Source organism: Monopterus albus, unplaced genomic scaffold (genome assembly GCF_001952655.1).
Source record: "Monopterus albus unplaced genomic scaffold, M_albus_1.0 scaffold10.1, whole genome shotgun sequence".
Taxonomy (NCBI): Eukaryota; Metazoa; Chordata; class Actinopteri; order Synbranchiformes; family Synbranchidae; genus Monopterus; species Monopterus albus.
Window position 1 is genome coordinate 1,583,500 of NW_018127890.1, and position 21,871 is coordinate 1,605,370.

Here is a 21,871-nt window from a genome sequence, read left to right on the forward strand (position 1 = left end):
CTCCCGGGTGCTGCCATTATGGCTCGCATCGGGGGGGTGGGCTTTTAGTTGTATTAATATCTCAGAAAGAGAGAGGAACATTAAAGTTGGCTTCTCCTTTCATTCATGAAGAATATTTTGAAAATGTATGTCCTTAACACTGATTATCAGAAAGTCAAGTAGTGAAGGCTAGCAGTGACTGCTCACTGAGAGATCTAAGGTAGTTTTACTTAATCTGTGGTATTTTTAGGATTTTCTCATGTAAATCACAACTTTCCTCCAGTAATTTCAGGCAATTTTATTTAGGTATCACTCTTTTATTTAGGGGGTTTCACATGTGTGTGTGTGTGTGTGTGTGTGTGTTGGCTGTCAGGCTGCTCCGAGCCTTCTGGTAAGAGAGTTCAAACATGTTCTTAATGTTAACATTAACATGACAGAGGCCGTGTGTTTTAAGTGCCTATGTGCTGTTTTCAGAGTTGTTGTTTGAAATCTCTGTTGTTATTTGTTCACAGCATTTGTCTGAAAAGGGAAAGCAAGAAAATCTTTAATATGCCTGTGTGTTTTTGAGTGTGTGCTGAGGTTACCATCGGGTCAAAGATGCAGCTTCCAGGAAGAGCATCAGGTGACATTTTAAGACTCACTCTTCCCGTCCACGCACACACCCAATGGGATCTGACTGGACTAGACAGGTCATCAGCAGTGTGATGCAGCCCCTGTTACTGCACATATGCACATACACACAACCTCACACACAGACCCTTGTTACTTTTGTGGCAGATGAGATCAGAGATGTTCTGTTTTCAGCAAATGTCACATACGCACACATAAGAAGACACTGCTACTTTTGTGAGACCAAGCTTTTCTCATTCCATCTGTCCAGCTCCTGCTAAATCTTACATTCAGTTTGCATTGTTAATAGGGATAATGATAGTTCATTTTGCAATATCGCAATGGACAAATTTCTCGATACCAGTGTGGGACTGTGACCATATCTACCAGGTACAGTATCAACATGTAGTTATTTCAGAGCTCTGCTGGATTTATTTAAAGTCACAAAGCATCATGAGCCAATGAAAGTATATGAAGATGTACATCACCTCCTAACCTAACAGATGCAACAAAACTACAGTAACAGGAGGGTCAGACAGGTGTCAGCCACAGTCTATACATGACTGTGGCACTCAGACAAAGTAACTTCAGTCAAAATAAGTAAAAACAGCTGTGAAGGTTGAACCACAGAGGTGTAGGTGCCTGTACATTCCTTTAAACACATTCTGCAAAACTACCGATAGTTCCTGTATGTTTTTATTAATTCAATTAAGAGGAAGTAAGTAACTTAATTTAGCATGTTGTAACCTGTGGCCACAAGGAACGTCCCTGCAGCCACTGAGAAAACATGCTTTTCTGTCATGGTGGGAAAGGCTCAGGTCAAACTACTAATCTGACTCTGTTCTATTCAAGCCTAGTAAGCCCTGACAGTGTGACAGCAAGCCAGGGTGCACAATGCCAGGACAGCAGCTAAACAGAATTCAGCCATAAATTATTTTGTTATTTACACATGCTGTGTGATAGCTTCACTGACAAAGGCCTTTTTGTGAAACAACACTGATGTCATTTGGCTATTTTATGCAAAGAGTCAGTAAAAACCAAAATACTGTAATGGTTTACACATTACATTACATTCAGATGCTTTTATTTAAAGATCAATACAATAAGTGCAACTTTGAACATAAAAAAGTGACAGAACTACCACAGGTGGTGCTACTGCTCAGCCCAGCAGTGTTAGTGTCATGTTGCTCTTATTGTACCACACACTGCCAAAGGAAAAAGCATCTGCAGCCATGATTCACAACAAAGGCAGACACGAAGAAGGCCAGCGGCCACCTGCAGCCAGCTGTGTGTGTGTGTGTGTGTGTGTGTGTGTGTGTGTGTGTGTGTGTGGGTGGTGCCCCCCGGTCTCCGGATACGTAATGAGTGATCTATTCTCAGCGCTGCTTCCCAGTGAATTGAGTTCTATTACACCTTGCTTTGCTTCAGCCAGGTATACTGCAGGCATGTTGAGGGCTTCAAAGTTGAACCTCATTGATACCTGAATGAGATGAGACCTTCCTCCAATGTGCGTGCACACGCACACACACACAGGGCATATAAAATAAATAATTAATAACAAAGCAGACTGAAATATTGGCAGCCTGCTGCAGAGATAGACAGGTGATTTTCAACAAGAGAAAATTCTCTTGGGGATGGGGTGTGCACACACACACTGACATGCTAGCACTGGCTCGTGGGGGTTGAGACACACTCATACAAACAGTTACCCCCAGCAACTTAAAAAAAGTCTGCCCAGTAGAGTGCTATTTACTGTATGTCTGGTGTGAAGAGTTATTCATTTATCCTTTAAACATTAAAGTTAGGGTGGGTGATTCTTTTTAGAAACAAAACAATGTACAGAAAAAGATCTGTCATCTGTGGCAGCAGCAGGGCTGAAAAAAGCCTGAACGATAATATTACTTGTCCCAAGCAAAACCTCTGGATGACCTACCTGCCTGTCAACCTAACTTCCTACTTGCACGGACCCTGTTCCTGCATTCAATGCGTGAGCCAAGAGTCTCCCACAAGCCATTGCAGTTGCAGGCAGAGTTAACCAGCCTTCCTCTTCACTTCTCCCTGCCAGAAAAGCCTGGACTTCTAAGGCTAGTTCCCAGCTACGACCCAGGGCTAAAGTGGTTTAGCCATGAACCATGTTTCTACTGGACAGGTGATTATCAGTTTAGTTTTGTTTAGGGGGCATTTGTTATTTTCCTGGAATCTGTAAGTAGCAGTCAGGCAGTGCACATTGCAGTGTGTTGTGTTTTGGAGGAGTGGCTTTGGAAAGAAGTCAGAATGAAAGGGTGGGATTTCTTTGTTTGTCTGCTTTCAAAATTGAGCTTCCTCTTGCTGGTTGTTCCAGAACCACCAACCCTACCTTTAATCCAAGAAAGTTTGAATTCATTGTCCTTGTGTTTACGTCAACTGGCAGTCAGTAAGTCAACAGACACAGAAGCACACACATACAGTGACATTTACTGTTCATATGTGCACAAGCACTAGGAATGCATGTGGTATCACCTTCTATCACTGCCCCCCTCCTTCAGATCTCTTGTTCCTCTCCTCTCTCTCTCTCCTCTCCTCCTGACCTCTTTTTTCTCCTCTTCCCTCCTTTTATTTCTTCCCCTCTCTTTCCTCTGCTTCTCCTTACCCCCTTTCACCTCTCTCCCCTTCCTCTGCTCCTCTTCCACTGAATAATCTCAATCTATGGTCATTAAAGAGAGATGTCAACACAGAGCAAAGGAACAGTTATGTGCCATAACATCAGCTCCGCGTGCAGTCGTCGGTGGCGTCACAGGCGAGCTTGTAAAGAGAATCAAATCATATTCGTCTGTCCTGTCAGATTCTCCTCAAACTGACTGGTGTGACTGTGTGTTTGTGTACACAAGGGTTTGTATTTACAGCATGTGTTGCTTGCACGCAAATGCCACTGAAACAATTACATTACCATGTAGTCAAGCAGAGTGCAGCAGTGAAACGAGACAAGGACATATTACAGTACAAGCTCTTATTAACTCTACAGTGATAAGGGGAAGTGAAGGGAAAATCTGAAAGTTGTTAAGAATCCAAGGAAAGAAACTGAAGTAATGTAGCTAGGATTCATCTCCTCAAACAAAGAGTTTAAATGTTAAAGAATAGGATCAGTTATTTTTTGATGTCAGCCATTAATTTTCTGAAGAGCGCCTTTGAAGCTCAAGTCTGGATGTCACCATTTTAGTAGTGCTTCACTCCATCTGCTACAGTTAATCCAAAAATGAGCAAAGAGGTGGAGCATGAGCGGAGAGAGGTAGTAGCTAGCCACCAGTGGCGGGACCCTTCCACCATGCTGTCAATTATGTGTAACTTTTAGCATCAGTATAATCTGAGCAGGTGAGTTATATAAAACTTCACCCTCCACACAGTTGTCAATTGAATGGGAAATTGGCTATAGAGACCAAAACTGTTTCTTGTACCAGGCCGTAAACATGTTTATTTCTGGTGTAAAAAAGTTGGGCATTTTAACATGGGAGTCTACAGTATGGCGATTGACTTCCTCATGTGGCCATTCGAGAAAGTGCAGGTTTTGGTACTTCTGCACTGGCTTCATTTTTCAGTTTCGGAGGTTGCCGCTTGGTTTTGGCACACATCATATACTGGCTGTATGCATTGCCCTTTACTCAACAATTATTCCTAGTTCCATTTTCCCAGGTTTAGTGGCTAATTATAATATGTAGAAACAGATATATCGTTATCATAGTCGCACAGCATGTGTGTTATCTTAGACTGAGGGCAGTAGATAAAGTCTGTTGTAACATTCATCTAGGCTTTTTTTTCCAAAGTTGAGAAATTTTCTTGGTAACTTAAAGTTTACTCTTTAGGAAATACTTCTCTTCAACTTGAGGTGTCTTGTAATTTAAAAAACTTGATTGGTGTCACATAGAAAGAACGAACACTGTGTTACCTACAAAGACTAAGTGATTGTAGAGTTTGTTTATAGATCCTGTAAACTGAGCAAAATATGATGCTCTTTTCAGTGTAAAACCCCCTTGATTGCATCTTTGTTAGTGCTAAGTGTGAGGCCACTCACTTGTGGTGTAGTTTTTGTGACTCGCACCTCCAGCTCTGGAGGCTTTTTTAATGATTTGTTTATAGATCCTTCTTAGAATGTAAAAAAAAGGCCTGATATTACATCTTTAACAGGAGAAAATGATGAATAAGAGCATCATGAAAAAAAATGTGCGCTACTAACATTTTTTTCTTTCTGTTCATTGTTCTGCCATTTCTTTTTCACTCTCTTTCTCTCTGTTTCTTTCATTCCTGGCAGTTACAGTGGAAGCCACATCTTCTCAAGGAGAGGTCAAAGTCATGCGCATACACACTCACATGTGCATGAATGTGCACAGGCACAGACACATGTACAGAGAAGGCGGTGCTGTATGTACTGTGGCAGCTCTGTGGGAAAAGCCTGTGGGTCTGGCCAGAGAAAAAAGGCAAAAATAGAATAGATCCGTCGAGCTGCTGTGTCTCCGCTGGGCCAATTCAAATCTCTCTGCCTCTCTCTTGCAAAGACCCCCACATACTACACCCACCCAGCCTCACACACACACACACACACTATTCACATTAACTGCATTATCTTAGCTGCCTGTTTTCAACTGCCTCTCTCTCTTTCCCCCTCTTATGATTTTATGTTACCTAAATCTTTGTTTGAACCAAGTGAAACATGAAGAGAAATGCAAGATGTCACAGAACAACCTGGGGGGGGGGTGAACTACTTCTATCTTGATTTGTGTCATATGGTTTAGTAACATGGCTCAAGATTTGATAACTTTTTTTGCACATATCCCATTAGTTTCAGGGATAGAGAATCCCAAGATGGATAGGTTTAAGCAGTGACCTTTATGGTTAAGGTTAGGCATCAATCATTAATGGGTAAGGTTAGGCACCTCTCCTTAGTTGGTTAAGTTTAGGCAAGAATTCTGGGGTGGTTAAGGTTAGGTGGCTCTCTATAGGTCATGTTCAGGTAAGGGTCCTGGGTGGTTAGGTTTATGCAGATATCTTCAGATGATTAAAATTAAGAGGGGGCAGAAGGGGATAAGTTTAGACTAAAGGTATGAGATGGTAATGGTTAGGCAAGAGATCTTTGCAGCTGAGATTAGGAAGTAGTGATAAATGGATTTGCAATGGACCTGGGTCAGGTAGAATTTAAGTGTTTTAGATAGGGAGGTGGCAGGAAGCTGAAATTTGGTGGGTGGGTGCGAACCAAAGGGTGTTATTCACCTGTAAAACGTTGTGCCTTTATGTGGCATAGTTCCCAAGATATGAATTTGTGATTTTTATAAAGTCCAGAATTTATAAAATTAACAATAACTATTAGGAATGAAATGGAGTGGTGATTTTACTTGCTAAATTCCTCAGATGGGATGCTCTTTCAATTCTGTTAGGTTTGTGAGTGATTTTGTATTATTTGTAATATTTTAATTTTTGGACATTTAGTTGGTCGGGTGAGTTCGGGTGTTGAGCTCCACAATTGCGTTTTGAATTTGGGGGACACATTGTCAGTAGTGTGCCTGAGGTTCATTGAGTGTAGACAAGCAGTGGATGTGGTTAGCATTAGCATAAGTCCCCAGAAAATAAATGTAAGTCAATGTAGTCCCCACGAGGAATGAAAACAAATGTGTGGTGTGGGTGGGTTTAATAGGGAGCATGTAAATCTCACAACTTTAAGTTTGCCCATCCTAAACAGATGGGTGATCTAAACCAAAGAAACCTGTGACAGTGGCCTTTTACGCCTCTAGTAATTCCAGTTTCTTATTCCTTCAACTATATTTTGATGGTTAAGAGCTTAAGTCAGAACCTGGATTTAGTTTCTGTCTCCTAGAAAATGTAGATTGTCATTAAACTGTCAGGAGACACTGGAAATACCTTGGGCCCACTGCCTCTAGTGATAAAACCTTTTTATCAGTGAACTTGGTAGTTATTGGAAATACTTTCATTTTTTTCCAACCCATTTTAAACAAATTTAAACCTGAATTCATGAAGCTGCCTGGTGGGAAGTCATGAAGTATAACTGCTGGGCCCAGTGTTTAGAATTCTGTGTGCATGGGGGGCATGTTTGGGATATTGTAAATCCTAAACACAGTCCAAAAAGTAACACACTATGCATCTGCAGACATTCACAATTAACCAGTAACACTTGTTAATAGTCAAAAAAGGATCACTGTGTGGGTTTTATACAGAGGGTAAAGTGAAGAAAAGGCCTGCATGAAATGTTTATTATGGGATGGGGCGTTTCAGTTGTCTTTTTTCAACTGAACTATAAATAATGACTATAAAAGTATATATAGCTTGTAAAACTGGATACTGTAAGAGGTGCTTGTGTTACAAAAACACAGTCAATGTTTGTAGTAGCAACTGCACAATTAGCCTGTACATTTGTACAGAGGGACTCCACCTTTTTGATGTTGTCGAAAATTCTGGTCACTTTCTGTGTGAGGTCAAAATGATGCGATATGTGATGGTCAATATGTGAATGTGGTGCTGCCTCTCCAAACAGCAATTTGCTACATCTACATCTAAAAAACCTGGCCAGTCTTTCAGGTCTTTAACTTGGCCATGTTGTTAAAGATCTTTTCACACAAACACACAGTACAGTACAGCATGTGGGATTTTTCTTGTACACTGTACATTTGTTTTTCTAATGTCTAAATATTATTTACAATAGTTGATCATCTCAGCTTCCTGCAGTTTGGACTGTTAGAAAAGGCAGATTAAACCAGACAGTGTTTTAAAATAATTTTTCATTAATGTTTGTTGTTGTTTTACACATTATGTTCGATATAACCTACAGTATTTTCTTCAGCTCTGAACGTCATGAACTCCCAGTATAGTGGGTCTCACGGAGAGAAAAATGTAGGTTGACCATGGGAATGTGTGTGTTTGATAGAAGCAGGGGAGTGAATTCTGAAGCAGGCCGTCTGTTCTGAAAGCAGAGCATGTGTGCGTGTGGGTGCTGTTATGTGTGTGCTGCGCACATGCGCTCTGCTTTCTGAGAGCACAGGGCGGAGGGAGCGAAGCGGAGCAGGGCGTAATTAGGCCACGATTTGAACTCTCTTAGTTCCTCCCTGAGAGGGGCCACAGGGTCATGCCAACTATTATAAATGGAGCTGTGCTGTATATGTGTTCTGGTGTGTATGAGTGGGTGTAGCGGTGTGTGAATGTGTGTGTGTGTATGCATGTGACAGGTATAGGAGGAAGAAGGGAGGCAGCTTCTGATTGGTTCAAAGTTTACTGTTAAATATAGCTTCATCATCCTTGTGTCTCACTGGTTTAAGGTGCAGGATGTTTAAGTCATATTCTGAACTCATGTCACACCTCTCTCTCTCTCTCTCTCTCTCTCTCTCTCTCTTCGCAGCTTCTTTTTACTGACTGCTGTAAATCGGATATAAGAACAGCCATGTCAAGATCCAGTACAGTCCTGCTGGATGTGTACAGAGATGACAAATTATGGTAGCTGAACAAACCAAAAGGATTTTGGAAGCTGACTGCGACACCTACTGTAAAGTTTAATGTTAAAAGGAAAGTTAGTGAGGTTTTCACTTTTCAAAATTTCACCAGATTTTTACAAAAGTCTCAGTATATCAAAATGTAATCTAAGTATCAGTGTGTTCAAAATTTTTATGTGTCATCTGACTACGCCTGAAAAGTTTTAAAGCTGTTTTAAATGTTAGACTTGAAGGCAGGGTAAGCAGGCCTGGAAAAGGGAAGACAGAATAATACTTTTAGTGGGGATAACAGCACACGCTTTAGAAAAATCTCTACTCAAAGTCCGTCATAGACTTGCACTTGGATGTACACACAAAGAGTGACAGAAGTAATACACAGTAAAAAGTAGCTTGTCAGATGGTCAGTTTCAGAAAGCCAACGCAGCCATAGCATACATATGGATGTGTGATGCATATAATGGTTGAACATGTGAGATCCTACTGAGTACACAGACAAATTATCAGCCATTTCCCCTAGTTTACCATGGTGAAAATCATCCCTATCTTGTGACTCTCTTGTATTATATACTTTCAAGTTACAGAGGTAATCTTCCATGAATGTGCAAAATTGAAGCTTGTTGACTGTTTTAGCCCTTAACCCTTTCACAACACTCACCCAAATTCTGAAGTCAAAAATAATCCAATTGGATCCAGGAAAATTTTAATCAGATTTTAATCAGTTTCTCTGTTATGTCCATTCATGTCATTTAAAAAAGGATTGTGACAGGAAATGATGTCATCACTTTGGCTTTGTGAGAAAGCAGTTTGACTTTCACAAAAAAGCAAGAGAGACGACATCATTTCCTCTTGCCATCCTTATTTTTTCACCTGAAAAACAAACTAAATTTATATTTTTCCTGGATGGGACCGGATTATTTTTAATTCCACATCATTAGAAGAGTCTATAAGGATTCAAAAAATACCTTCAGAATTTGGGTAAGTGTTAAGAAATTACGGTACGGGTTAAAACGGTCAACAAGTCTCATGTTCATGGAAAATTATCACTGTGGCTCAAGCATGTATACATGAGAGTCACAAGTCTGAAACCATGTTTGCCTATCATTTCAGTTTGTTGAACTTCAGTGTAAAGCATCTCTGTTCTCCGGTTATTTGCAGTATTGTTGTGTTCACGCTGCTGATTAGATGAGGCCTTCACTCAAGTAAAATCCACACTCCTTGGCGTTCATAATTAGTTGGTGTGGAAATAAAACTGACACTGTTCCATAAATTACTTTTTTTTGTCTCCATCTTGCTGATAGCCTATTCAGAGGCCAGTGATCAGTTAAAGTCCTTTCGTAACCTCCTCTGCACCCACACACAAACACACTCGCCCTATTAATGAGCGGACGGCTAATTAAGACTCCAAAAAGTGGGGGAGTTGCTCCTTTTTGATTGATAGCACCCACCGTCTTCTCTTCCTGCTACTTTGCATTTTAATGTTCATTAATAAACTTTTATTGTTTTGTTAATTATAATACCACCCTCCCCCGTTGAGATAATAACTGAACAGAGCGAATTGTTCAGAAAGATTTTCTGCTACATGAAGGAAGAATTGGCAGGACAAAAAGAAAAAGAAAAGCAATGACGGGAAACAAAAGAGAAAAATAAATGAACTGAGACAAAATAGCAGGAAGTAGAGGGTGATGTATGGTAGTGAGAATTTAAAATGTCCTTTTTTCATACTCAAACAAGCCAAACAATATGACAGCATTTATGATTTGTGTTTAATTAACTTTTTAGTAGCAGTTCCTTTGAAGCAGCAAGTGTCCGAGATGGCTGATTGAAATCTGTACGACCTCGTGAAATGTTTGCCCTCTGCTGATGGAAATGCAGTTTTTGCAGCAGCTGTGTGCATGGCCACGGAAAATATAAAAACACCAAACTTTTCAAAGACAGTCATGAAACTTTCTCTCTGTAATTTAACAACAGTTTTAAATAGGTAGTATGAATGTGCGAGAGAGAGTGTGTGTGATGTTTGATTGTGTGTGTGTTTGCAGAGGAGAAAGTGCTGCAACATCTGATTGGTGTGTGCTGTTTTCATGCTTAAGTACATCTGCTTGTGTAGGCGTGTATTTATAAGAGTGTGTGTGCATGTGTGTATGTGTGTGTGTGTGTGTGTGTGTGTGTGTACGCTCATTTAAGTGTGCATGTGTGCGCTGTGGCCCTAGAGGTGCTAGGCATGATGGATCGTGGAGGCCAGTTGATAGTGCCATTACTCACTGACACACACACATATACACGTTCTCTCTCACACACACACACACAGAGTACACACCTGCCTGACACCTGTCCCCCATGGGGGTCTGCCTGCCCCTGAGGCCATTGCCCCAGAGACGAGCAAAGCCCAAAATTATTCTGCACACCAGCAAATACACGTAAACTTTGAAAAAGGAAAGAACTTCAAAACTTTGTAGGACATTCCCAAATGTTGTGCTTCTCTCTCTTCCTCCTGCTGCTGCATTTGCCTGTCTTTTTGTTATTAAACTAAAAACTGTCCCCCATCTATCTATCTATCTATCTGACCTCAGGGAGGGGGGATTCCTACACATATGATAACATTAGGAAATGGTGTTAATATAAAATTCATTTAGTTATCTTCCTACTCCATTCAAGCATGTACTAGGTATAAGCAAATTGATATTGGATTAGCATTTGTTGGATATGTGTATAATTATGTGTGTTGATATATCAACTGTCTTTACATGCTTGAAAGAATAAATAAATCAAATCAAATCAAATCAAAATAAATCCGAATCATGACTATGCACAGTATCAAGGAGAATATATACAGTATATGCTATCAGTACAGTTAGTACATGGGGGAAAATGCTATGAAGTGTTTGTCGTGTCTAAAAATCTTGGGTCTAAAATGTCAACATAAGAAAGTGCACTTTAGCTTAGTGAGAGCAGTTTTTTAATATTATTTACAAAACATATAGATGAAATTACAGTGTCTGAAATGGACTGATTCATTTTAACAAAATTGCCAAAAGTAATATTTATTGGCTAATAAAATATTTGTCATGACGACATGTCATGTGGGTGAAAGTCTACATTTAACTCATCTTGTGTGTCACTATACAGTCACAGCGATAGACTATGGATCACATTCATACGAAGGCCTTTTTAGACATGCACTGGAGCACTGAAATTCTCTAGACGTTATCTGAGGGAGCTGTATGTGAGAACACAAATGTCCAAGTCAGTCGACCCGGAACTTAAGCAGACTTTACCCTGCCAGCTCCCTAGTACAAAGTCTGCATAAGGTCTGAGTGAGCTGGAGTGAGCCCATGTGAGAAAACAGCAGTGTATAGTCCGGAGTATTTACACGGAATTAGTGGGCGTGTTGATGACGTTCTATCACGTGACCGTTGGGAAACCGGAAGAATACAAACATCGGATGGTGAATAAAACTGCAATGAAGACAGCAACAAAAATATCTAACTGGAGACATGACGATATTCAGGAACTTCTGTTGTTAAAGTTAGGTTTGGTGATCCTGGAAGAACCAGCAAGAGGAAGCTCGATTTTAAAAGCAGACAACAGAAATAATCCAACCCTTTCATTCTGACAACGTGCACTGCCTGACTACTACTTACAGATTCCAGGAAAATAACAAATGTCCCCCAAACAAAACTAAAACAATAATTATCTGTCCAGCAGAAACATGGCCGCTATGGCATCACTTTTCAGCCCCTTTTGTTCTCTCAGCTGTCGCCGTCATTCAAAAGCCACAAATGAACCCTAACCTGTTGTTACTGTAGCTGCACTTTATTAAATAATTTGTATTAACACAGTGTCTGCATTGTTGATTTCAAAGCACGATACTTTAGAAATGCTTGAATTCTTGTTGGATTTCTGGTTACTTACATGTCTTAAAACAACACTCAAAAAGTATTTTCTATATGGTTTATTCCAGCTATTTTTAACCTGTTTAAAAATTCATTATACTCACTCCGAGCATGTTTGAACGGGGTCTGTTGCCGTTCACCCAGTGGCAGCCAAGCAGTAATGAGGTTCCACAATTTTTACATTAAATGTAATAAGTTGATCTATTTTTACTATTCATGGCACTTTAAAGTATATGTTGGAGTGTCGATTGAAGGGGAGACAGCTCCTCATCTGTGTTGACTGATAATAAGGGAAGAAAGAAATACTCAAAAGAATAAACAACATGACACAAACTGAGGTTCAGTGGCTAATTGGCATTAAATGGGGCACTTAATTGGCATCGAGCGTGGTGAGAAAACACTCATATCTCACTTCATCTTCATTAGTGGAAAAACCAATATGAATTGCTTGTGTGTGTGCTTGAAACGAAAGATTATCTAGCAAGCAGTGATGAGAACAATATGGAGAAAATGTGCTTGATGCAGAGATTTTCAATCAGAACTGTTTCTTGCAAAAGTTGTCAACTTAAAAGAGAATTCAGCAAAGTTCTCAGATGCATCATTCAAACATTTTAATACTGGGTTATATGTATGTGTGTTGCTGTTATTGTTTTGCTATATATATTTTTTCAAGGCAACACCACATACCACCTCGAAGAACCAGGTTGAAGGCCAAAGTGTAATTCAAATGTTACATGACTCACATGCAGTCAAATGAAAACATCAAAGAATATAATTACTTCCATAAATGTATATAAATCTTTGAATTTACCACAGTTAAAAGTTTCAAAGCAGTGAAAAAGTCAGTAAATCAGAATGCCAGCAGAAACGTTTGGAGACAAACAGTAGGACGAGGCTCACAGTCAGATTATGGGTCTCGTGCAGATCTACAGATATATGTGGACACACAGAAACAGACAGACAGAGATGTAGCTAATGTTATATATGTGGACTCCCACGGACTTGCTACAGCACACCACGGCACACCTGGGGACACGGTAGCCATATGTTAAAGCTTTGTCTCGTCCTACAAAACTCAGTCTGCCCTTCGTGTGATTTGTCAAAGGGCCGCACACAGTGACAGGTACAGGGTACAGGAGCACCCGAGACACTGAGACCCACAGCAACTAAAGGAGAGAGGTGGATGGAGGGAGAACGGCCAGGGATAAGCAGAATGGGGGTACGGGTGGAGGGGCTTCAAGATGCATGGAAAGAAGGAGAGGGAGACTAGAGCTGAGGTTAAACAGGTTAAGAAATGTATCTGGGGGAAAGAAAAGAAGCACAGAAGGAGAGGATGAAGGCAGGGAGGAAGGAAATGAGCAGGGGGATCAGAGAAGGACCACAGAGTGTTCAGAGATGAGATGAGAAGGAAGGAGGTGTAGGTTAAGAAGCAGAGCGCCTCCGGGCTTCTGTTTCTTTCCTTCTCACAGCTCTGCTCCCTCTCTCCTTGCCCCGCTCTTCTCTTGTCCCATCTTTCAGTCCCCCTTACCTCTCACCCCTCTCTCCCCCCATTTCTCCTCTCCTCCCTCTCTCTCTGTCCTTCTGTGCAGGGGGTTGAGGCGCTGAACAGATTATGACATAATTAAGGCGCTAAAGCAGCACATTATCCACCTGGTGGCTTATCCAGGGTGGCTAGCACCATGGCTAGGCTAATCAGCCTATATGTGTGTGTTTGATAGTGTGTGTGTGTGTTCTTGTGTGTGCAGTCACACTTTACATGTCTGTGTGTGTGTGTGTGTGTGTGTGTGTGTGTACGGCGAGCAGTATTGGGGCCCATCTCACCTGATTAAGGCCTCTTATAGGGATGTGTTAAAAGCATTAGGTGAGTACAGGAATGTAATTCGTCATGTTTAAAGGCTGGAAATTGAATCAGGGATTAGGAGGCAGCTAAATGAGCACACGTACACATACTCAGCTAACTGTAAGGAAGTCACGTCTCCTCATCTCTGTCTTTCTGGTTTGCCACGTTCATGTTCATCAACCTTTCTCTGTCCTCTCATACTGTCCATCTGCTTGTCTTTGTTTTGTTTCTCACGCTCCCTCATCTCTTCTGCCTTCGTTTCTCTCAGAGGCTGCATGGAGACGACAAAAAAATTTCTTTTAAATTGAAAATAATTGTACAGACTCCAGAATGCAATCACAGAGCACGACAGTGTACTTGGAAGAGAAGTGGGTATTATTAGGTTGGGGAGAGTACTAAGTGCATAGTGAGATACCTCAGAGAGTCATTTTATACCTTCAGACTTTATTAAAGTTAATAGGTTTATATATACCTCCCCAAGGCTGGTCAATTCATTAGTTGTAACTATTATGCACACAACAAAGTCAGAGCACTGAGACAGAGGAAGAGAGGAAGAGTGAGTGAGCCTGCAGCCCTGTCTCCTTCACAAATAGCAACGCAACTAATCTTACCAAACTGTTTGCCGGCTAATTCTGAGTAACAGTAAAAACATGAAGGAAAATGTAATAAATATTTAAATTACAGTAATTATGACAAAATATGTTCTAAATACTGCTAGAAGCAGAAGCACAGTTAATACAAATTCATGCATTATAAAAATGTGACACAATAAAAAAACTATAGTGGTCACAGTGTCATGAATTAACAGTGAAACTGTTTCATATTTTATGTTTTTCCTGTAGCTTAGTTTTGGTCTATAACTTGAAATGCATTAAAATATTATCTATAAAATCATCAAACTAACTAATTTTTAACGTGATACCCAATAATGCTATTTGTAATACTACAAGTACAACTACTATACTACTACTTATACAACTACTATTAAACAGAGGAGTCTGACAGTAGACTGAAATAATTTTTAACATTTATTTACATATATAGAAACAAGGCAAAAATTGTTTTAACTATATAAACTACTAAAAGGACAAAGAAATTTGAATTCTGTTTTTCATAACAAAGTCCACATGTCAAACAGCGACATCCCAATAAAGCAGCAATGAATGAAGAATCTAATCAGAAAACTTGAAAGAAATAACAAAGCCGACTCGCAACGCTGGGGTGTCTTTGTCAAGGGCGCTGATTTTATTTTCACACACTGCTGAGTGGGACTTGTAAAATGAGGAGTGTGTGTGTGTGTGTGTGTGTGTGTGTGTGTGTGTGTGTGTGTGTGTGTGTGTGTGCATTCTTATATGTGAGAGACACCTTGAGGGGCATGAAAATGATGATGGTCAAGTCAAAGCCTGCTCAAACTAAATGAAGGAAATTAAAATTGTAACACATTTTAGCTGCAATGTGCAAGAAACTACTTTTTCAAGGACTGCCATGAACACATTTGTGATCCTGTACGCTGACAGCAACAAATCTTCACAGTCTGGTGCTGAAAAGATCAACATTTTGAGCAAATGTCTGTTTAGGGAAAACAATTTATTCTGCTGGGAAACTTTATGTATCATTATATTTAAAATGCCTCTTGTTTATGTCTTGGTTCTTGTCCTACAAAATGTCAAAAATGTTTAAAATGTGGGGAGGTGTGGGATGTCAGTGCCCCCCCCATCTTAACAAGCATTTTCCCTGCTGTAGTGTCCTTGAGCAACACACTGGTTCCCGTGGGCGCCACTGACTTGTCTCGCTGACTTCCCTGGAGGCAGCAAATGAAACAAGACTCTACAGGAATCCCTTTCAAGACTGTATGTTAGTGCAGAGGACAAGCAAAAAGCTATTATCGATGCCACCACAATAATACAAGTAAAGTCTGAATAGGTTTTCTGTAATTATTTGAATAAAAACTGGGATATTGCCCTTGTTAGCACCATACTTGAAATACTTTTTCAGTTTATGAGAAGCTGGGAGTTCGCCCCTCTGCACATCTAAAACCTCACCTGGTTTTCCTGCTTCTAAACTGGTACATCGCAAAGACAAAATCCCAGAAAAGTTCAACTGAATAAGGAAGGAAAGCATCAGTATAGAAAGGCTGAGTCACTGTCAAGGGCACCTTTTTATTCTCAGTGCAGGGTAGGACATATGTGCATCTGCAGCTCCCATTAAATTCTGACCGTAGTGTCGGCAGTAACACAGCATATGGTCCAAAAGTGTTTGGCAATTTTTACTCATTTATTAGATACTTAAAAGACAACATATCTGACATCTATAATTTCTGCATATGTACATGTTACTCAAACCAAATGCTGAGGAATTGGAAAAGTCTGTTTGATTGAGAGTCGGTGGAGAAGCGCTGATGCTTTTTTCTCACAATCTGTACATGGATTATCAGCCAGACGTTTGATCATGTGATCTAAATGAGAGTCACTAAAGACAATGTCAGCAGAAAAAAAAATCATGTAAATGAGATGTACTTATTTAAAATGCTCTTGAATAATCTCTCCAGTTATTAAAATGATTTACTTTATTAAAAATACATATTTAAGTTTGTAATAAAAATATCATTTGCATGGCATCTTGGCTGCACATGCTTCCTCAACATGCACGGCATTGTCAGATTTACAGCATTGTGCATGTTATTTGGCCACATCTGGAAATCTATTTTTTAGACCATAATCCCCATCAGACTGTCATTGCCACCAACACAATAATAAACTAATTTTCACCCTGAAATATCTTCATTCAAAAGCTGAATAAAAACAGTAAGATATTTGGATCATATGCTTAGACAGTAGCAGTTGTGAAAATATTCCAAAAGTGTTTATTAAAAATGTTGTGTTATTTCACTGAGGATTGCTTTTGAATAATTAAATGATTGTCATGAGATTAGATGTGTATTTATGTGACTCACTTCAGTCATCATATTACTTTTAGTATGAGTGAGTAACACAGCAGGTATTTTGCTGCCGTATTTTTTCTGTAATTGGAGTGTAATTACGACATAACAAACACAATGTGACACAGCTGCTTGCTGCCACCAGGCCAATTCACCTGACCTTGTCTGAATTTACTAATCACACTGTTAGATGTGGCGGCGCTGCAGCACAAATACACCACCTGTCCGGTATTTTTCCCATATTAGTAGTTTGAATATGTTTGTATTTTATTACTGTCTTATTATTCCATATTTACTTAGAGAAGGAAATTGTGATTAAAATAATGGAAATGACATGATGATGTAGTTTCAATAAAATGCGTCATAGGAATTGTTAGAAAAATGACAAACACTACCTGAAATATTATTAAAAAGCCTGATCTTAGCACTAAAATAATTTTTTACCTACAAATTCTCTGTGTCTGTGTGCATGTATATGTTTTACAACCACCTGCATGTGTAGGTCTGTTACAGCTCCAGTTCAGCCGGTTCAATTTACCTGCACATTCTTAATAAAGATTTTGGAGCAAAACAGTCAGAGTTAACTGGACCTGAACTAACCTCCAGCCTAAGCGTATAGATGAACTGATGAATTATGTGAGAGGTTGCGGTTATCAGAAGGCAAACGTCATCCTGGCCCTGCCTGCCTCGATGATCTAGTGTGCTCTTTTTTTGTTTATAACTTCACTTTATGCGTGGTTGTTCTGTAGCTATTCTGGTGCTGAATGTGCTGGATGACTCTGTCTGCCAGCTCAAAGACAAAGAAGGACGGTCATTAGACTATTCTGTAGCATCAGGTACTGTACACCCTCCTCTCTGTCTGCCTCTCCCTAACACACACACTCGTTCCATCTTTCTTGCTCTATTTTTTTGTTTCTCACTCTCACACACACAAACACACACACTTATTCTGCGCTATGGTCCACATTTCATCAAAGTCCAGTGTCATTTCCTGGTGTAGAGCTCCATCTACAGGCCCCACGAGGAGCACCTTTGCTGCAGCCCAAATCTCCAGCTCCCATTTGCTGGTTTCAGAAAAGACAAATATTTTTTGACCCAGCTTCACTACACACAGGGAGACACACACTGAGCACCGACTGATGTTTGATTAGTGTCAACACATGCACACATTTTAAAAACAATATATTAAAAAGGACCATTTTTTTAGAACATGATCATCAGATAAAAGATGGTAGTAAAGTTGGGTTACTTGGAAAAATGTAGTATCTGAAGCTCATTTTACAAGAAAATATTTAGTATGTTGTGGTTATATTGACGTCTTTACAGGAACATTATCAGCTGGGTGGGGAAAGGGCTGAACCTGGGCTTCTTGATTCACACACCTTTTAACTGCCATGAGAACAAACTGGGTCTAATTTAAAATGAGGAACAACATATGTTTAAATAAAAGTTTCAGTAAATTGTTGTATTACTTAAACTAAATGCACTAAATTGCCTGTGAATATGGATTTTGTGTGTGAAGCCATGTATGTGTGTGGGTGTGTGTGTGTGTAGAGGGTATATGGCTGAGTGAATGCAGCCATTGGCCTTAGTGCAACTGCTTACACTTTTGTCTTCTATTTTGCGAGCTCCTACAATAGCCTGTTATATTTGTTAAAGTGATGAATGAGTTTGCCCATTCCATTCTTCATTTCATGTGTGTGTGTGTTCCAGCGTTCTCAAAGTCATTGTTTCCCCAGAGAGAGGTCAGCGCGCTGGTCAAAGCTTTCTGCTGTCGCGCTCACCTCCCACCGCTGACCAGAGAGGAGGGAGGGAGGCTTACTCACTTCTACCTGTAACGTAGGCAAATTAAAATAACACTACTGGTGTGATAATAAGAATCGTATAATTGTGGTATTTACTCTGGAAATTAAAGGTAAAAAGAAATACTTTTGTGGTACACAGGTGGATAACGGAACAAAAATTATCACAAGCACTCAGCTCAAGCCGTTTGTCTGTGTGGCCCCAACACAATCAGATTCAAAGGTTTAACAATAGTTTCATGTTAAAAGGTTAAAGAGAAAGTATCATGTTAAAGTTTATCATTCTTATCATGTTAAGGTGAAAATTGTTCAGATTTTCAGAGACAAAACCCAGTTGTTGTTTTTTTATCTATAAATGACATTTTCTTAAGGCAGTAAGTGTAGCTTGGAATAAGAAGAAATATTCACTCCAAGCCTGGCTGTTGAGTCACAGGCTTACACACACACACACACAGACACACACACACACTCAGACCACCCATTATTAAACAGTCTGTCATGGGGGTTGAGTGTGTCGCTTCTCTTGCCTTTTCGCTCACTGCCCCTATAGAACAATTTCAATTTTAATAGCTTTTACTATGTATCTGAAGCACCGGAGACACAGAAAGAAAGGGCAGCACACACACACACACGGAGCCAAGAGAAGGAAGAGAACCGGTCCCTCTTGTTGAAAATAGAGCCATCAAAAATGAAGGCCAGCCCAGCACAGGCTACAGACAGACAGACAGATCCCGGGAGCATCTTGTAATTATCCCTGTGGACAAGTTGCCTCTAGCTGTGCTCAGCTACCCACCCCAGTCCCCCTTTCAATCATTCCTCCATCCTGCCGCTAACCCCTCTGCTGCTAATTTCATCTCAGGGATTAGCCCCTGCTTGCTTGTCTATCTTGTAATATTTCTGGGGGGTGAAATGGTGAAATATCGCCTTCTTCTACTTATAATAGGACTTAGTGGGCTGGGCCAGGGTGAGCTTGTGCCTCCACCCCCCCGCCCAGTGCTACTGAGAGATGGAGAAAGAGGGTTAAAAACAAGATGAGGAGAGAGAAAGAACACCCCAGGATGTTCGGCTGCAGCGACACAAGCTCTACCGGGAAGTGACCGCAGAGAAGGAGTGAAGGTGAAAGAGAAAGCGGTGCGTGGCGGCACAGCGCTCTGCTAGTACCTGCAGGGCAATGCAAGCTGTTTTCTTTATGCATAAAGAGAAGGAGGGTGGGAGGGAGGAGAGACACACACCTCACACCCACCACCCATTCTTTTGTCTAGCTGTCTGTCTCTCTCCCTGACTTTTGCCATAGCCGGTCTGTGGGACACTTTAAATGCTAATGTCTCTATCTTTTAAGATTTCTGGTAGTCTCTTCTTGTGTTTTTCAAATACAGCACAGTTTTCTTGAGGGATGGGAGCAAAGTACATTTAAAAAAAACCTTTATGTGCAGTTTTTAATTGGGAAAAACCGATGACAAATACATTGTAAATATATTTACCACAATCACCTCTTACTCGGGGTTGAGGAGTTTTTCCTTCTCTTTTTGCTGTGTTGTCCACTTTTAACTTTTTGTTTTACTGTGTTTATTTGTAATTTTGAATAAGAAAAAAACAACTAATGTCTGGGGAGAAAATATGTTCTGTCACACTGTCATTTCAGGATTTGGACTGAGATGATATGAAAATATCTTGAACTAAATACTCGTTCACATCACAGACATCAGTGTTTGGAATGACAGGTTCTCCTCTTTGGCTGGGCCAAAGTCACGAGGAAGTTATTCAACCAGCAAAAAATGTCACAGTCAGCCTCAGCCCTGCTTGTCTAGATTTTGAAGAAAAGGGGTTCAGAATAAAAGAGCAGCTCATCATAAGGATGGAGGACAGGATGGCCTCTACGCTATAGCAGATCACTGGGAATCAAAAGGTAATGTGTTATTCCTGTAATGGTTTGATTACAAGTTATCAAAGTTTTTGTGTATGTTTTTGACAGTTTGCTGCTGTATGTACAGTAGATATCTGTGTTAAAATCAGTGTGTGTCTGTCTTTGTGTGTGTGTCCATGCAGATACCATGACTTTCTACCTGCATGTGTATCCGTGTGCATCTGCACACGTTTGTCTGTTCATACACTCTGTCTCTCACACACTCCCTTCCATCACTTCAGCCTCTCATTACAGCTGCAGAGCCCCAGCCTGTCACGTAATTAAAGGCAAAGTTATAAATGACCAGCAGGCCAAAAGCCATATTTCACAGGTGGCCGCATATTTATTTATAATTTTTCACCTTTAAATGTGTTTCTTATGCAAATGAGAGCCAGGACACTTTTCAATTAACTTTGGGGGCCAGTCAGTCTAAGTCCCACAGAAGCTTGTTATTGAAAATAGAGTATTTTTGTTATCAGCCATAAATTATTCCTGGGTGTCAAATAAATTGTGAAATGTAATGTTTGGGCCTGTATTTGGTGCTACCAGAGGTGGCTGGTGGATTTCCACTACCATGAGGACTTGGCGATTGCATTTCTGGAAATACCACTTTTTTCATCCTCTACATACAGTATATGCTACAGTCAGCCACACTTAGGTTGCAGGGCAGTTTAGCAGTATATTAAATGACCAACTGGCAGGTCGGTAGGTATGTAGGTGTGATTCTTTTATGGTGACAGACTGAGAGTGTCCCCCGCTGCCTAATTTTCTCCTTAATTGACCCGCAGAAGGAAAGCAGTGGAGCGACCCTGCTCTGTCACCACAGGGAGAGACAGAGGAAGTCAACAGAACCAACGCTCTACTTCAGCAGCAGGAGAGAGAACGATAGAAAGTGAAGAAGTGTAGTTATAAAAAAAGAGTGCTAGGTGTGTTCTTCCTGCCCCCCGTCATGTCAGTAACCCCTCACAGTGCAAGGTACGCATCGAGGTATGTGTGTGTCCATTCACAAGTGTGTTGCGTTTATGTGTGTGCCACAGATTAAGGTGTGTGTGCAGCTGTGCCCTCTCCCTGGTGCGTAAAAAACGTCCATTAATTGAATTCTCCCTAATTTCCCGTCAGCCTCGCCTTGCAGAGCGAGACGCCTGCCTGCCAGCCGCACAACGTCACACTTCAGGTATGGTGGATAATGGAGGATGACATTTCTGTCCCACTATGCCTCAGGGCAGCATGTGATACATGGCTTCCTCTATGAAGGTTAAATTCAGCTAACCTGCCTTTGGCGTTTCATTACCCACTTGTTAAATACTCTTTTGGTAATAAAATGATTAAAAATTTTATTGCTTCTCTCAAATGAGGCTCCTTTTCAAAGCGATTTAATGGTTTTGGAGATGGATATGTGTGTGTGTATTTGTGTGCACATGTATGGGTTCACACATGTGTGTGTGAA

The 21,871-nt window shown here is 40.5% G+C and overlaps 1 protein-coding gene across 4 annotated transcripts in view; it reads left to right on the forward strand.

Annotated features, from left to right (window-relative positions):
* spata17 (spermatogenesis associated 17) overlaps window positions 1-16,011 on the forward strand; it is a 76,876-nt gene extending 60,865 nt beyond the window's left edge. For 2 of the 4 annotated variants that reach the window (XR_002274142.1, XR_002274140.1), the window contains one exon: window positions 7,961-10,164. The gene's annotated coding sequence lies outside the window, so the exon portion shown is untranslated. Of the gene's footprint in view, window positions 1-7,960; window positions 10,165-15,524 lie in introns of those variants that run through there. The other 2 variants (XM_020589937.1, XM_020589936.1) reach the window with 2 other exon arrangements.
* The last annotated feature ends 5,860 nt before the right edge of the window (window positions 16,012-21,871 follow it).